This window comes from Melanerpes formicivorus, unplaced genomic scaffold (assembly GCF_026170545.1).
Source record: "Melanerpes formicivorus ecotype bairdi unplaced genomic scaffold, bMelFor1.0.p_v2 SCAF_398, whole genome shotgun sequence".
Lineage (NCBI taxonomy): Eukaryota > Metazoa > Chordata > Aves > Piciformes > Picidae > Melanerpes > Melanerpes formicivorus.
Genome location: NW_027142750.1, coordinates 134,607 through 137,304, shown reverse-complemented (window position 1 = coordinate 137,304; position 2,698 = coordinate 134,607).

Genomic DNA, 2,698 nt, shown 5'->3' with positions numbered 1-2,698 from the left:
CCTTGGACTCTCTCCAGCAGATTCCTGTGCCTCCTGAGCTGGGGAGCCCAGAGCTGGATGCAAGATTCCAGGTGAGGTCTCAGCAGGGCAGAGCAGAGGGGGAGGAGAACCTCCCTGGCTCTGCTGGACACACTTTTACTAATACACCTCAGGACACCATTGGCCTTCCTGGCCAGAAGGACACCTACCTTGTCTTAGGAGAAGATGCAAGATGCAGCCACAGGCTGGATTTGAGGATCTCAGAGGTCTATTCCAGCCTCAATAATTCTGTGATTCAAATACAGACATTTGCAGTGCTTAGCAACAGATTTCCTTCCTCACTCAAGCCCCTGGATCTGGCTCCACATCCTTGAGCACCATCTGCTGGTTTCTCACCAGCTGCCTCCCCACATCTAACCAAGCAGAGGCTGCAGTTGTCCTCCCAGCACACAGCAGGAGTTCAGGGTGGTGAAGAATAGCTCGAGAGCAGCCCATAGCTTGGACTCTGCTTCTGTAAAGTGTTTGTCAAACAATTTGGGGTAATTAACGAGTTCATAATAATCCAAGCCTGCTGCTGAACGATTTCCAGGGAGAGAGTAAAGGCTGAAGTGAGGCAGTAAAGGATTTGCTGTCAGCAGTTCAACCAGCTGTGGGCTGTGTGCTGCAGAGTCTGTCCTTGCTGTTTCCTCAGCTCCAGTGAGAGTTGTGCTCTTCAAAACGATGAAATAAAGCCCAGGTCCCCAAAAATACTAATGGAGCTGGTGGAGCAGGGAGCAGTCATCATCAGAGACCCACAGAACTGCCAGGGCTGGAAGGGAGCTCAAGGCTCAGCCAGTCCCAACCCCCTGCCATGGGCAGGGACACCTCACACCACAGCAGGTTGCTCACAGCCACCTCCAGCCTGGCTGCAAACACCTCCAGGCAGGAGGCTTCCACCACTTCCCTGGGCAACCTGTGCCAGGCTCTCACCACCCTCCTGGGCAACAACTTCTTCCTCACATCCAATCTCAATCTCCCCACTTCTAGTTTTGCTCCATCCCCCCCAGTCCTATCCCTCCCTGACACCCTCAAAAGTCCCTCCCCAGCTTTCCTGCAGCCCCCTGCAGATCCTGGAAGGCCACAATTATGTCTCCTGGGAGCCTTCTCCTCTCCAGACTGCACAACCCCAACTCTCTCAGTCTGTCCTCAGAGCAGAGCAGCTCCAGCCCTCTGCTCCTCCTCCTGGCCCTGCTCTGGACACCTTCCAGCCCCTCCAGATCCTTCCTGGCACAGAGGCTCCAGAGCTGGCCCCAGAGCTCCAGCTGTGGTCTCAGCAGAGTGGAGCAGAGGGGCAGAATCCCCTCCCTGGCCCTGCTGGCCACACTTCTCTTGCTGCAGCCCAGGCTCTGCTTGGCTCTCTGGGCTCAAGTGCTCCCTGCTGGCTCCTGCTGAGCTTCTCCTCTCCCAGCACCCCCAAGGCCTTTTCTGCAGGGCTGCTCTCCAGCCAGTCCCTGCCCAGCCTGGATTTGTGCCGGGGATTGCCCTGCCCCAACTGCAGGACCTTGCCCTTGGTCTTGTTGAACCTCCTGAGGTTCAGCTCTGCAGCCTGTCCAGGTCCCTCTGGATGGATCCTTCCCTCCAGCTGTCAGCTGCACCACACAGCTTGGTGCCATCAGCAACCCTGCTGAGGGAGCCTCAGTGCCACTGCCCATGGCACCAGTAAAGCTCTCATTCAATGGTTAGTTTCTGGTGCTGTGAGGAAGGGCTGGGGCTCAGTTTTTCAAGTCTCCTTTGCCATCCTTTGGTTTCATTGGATGCTTTCTGGCTTATCTCCATTCTTCTTCCACATAGACCCTGACAAGCTGGAGATCAGGGCTCAGCTTTACTGAGCCTGTGCTGCAGATTCCACAAGCAGTGGATCAGATGCTCCAAGGGCTGGAGCAGCTCTGCTGTGAGCACAGGCTGAGGGAGCTGGGGCTGTGCAGCCTGCAGAGGAGCTGCAGAAGGCTCCAGGGGGACCTCAGAGCTGCTGCCAGGACCTGAAGGGATCCTGCAGGAAGGCTGCAGAGAGACTTCTCCTGAGGGTGTCTGGAGCCAGGCCCAGGGGGAATGGTTTGGAGCTGAGGCAGAGCAGGGTTAGAGTGGAGCTGAGGAAGAAGTTCTTCAGTGTGAGGCTGTGTGAGGCTGGGGAGACTCTGGCACAGGCTGCCCAGGGAGGCTGCCTCCTGCCTGGGAGTGTACAAGGCCAGGCTGGATGAGGCCTTGAGCAGCTGAGTCTAGTTGAGAGGTGTCCCTGCCCATGTCAGGAAGGTTTGAGGAGATCACAGCTCACAGGATGGAAGGGACTTTTGAATATCATCCAGTCCAAGCCCCTGCCAGAGCAGGAGCAGAGAACCCAGCACAGGGCACACAGGAACACATCCAGACAGGGCTGCAAAGGCTCCACAGAAGGAGACTCCACAACCTCTCTGGGCAGCCTGCTCCAGGCCTCTGGGACCCTCACAGTCAAGAAGTTCCTCCTCATGCTGAGCTGGAACCTCCTGTGCTGCAGTTTGTATCTATTAACCATTGGCCTATCCCAGGGTGCAGCTGAGCAGAGCCTGTCCCTGTCCCCTCCCTCCTGACCCCCAGCCCTCAGCTATTGATAGACATTGATCAGATCCCTCTCAGCCTTCTCCTCTGCAGACTGAACAGCCCCAGGGCTCTCAGCCTCTCCTCACAGGGCAGTGCTGCAGTCCCT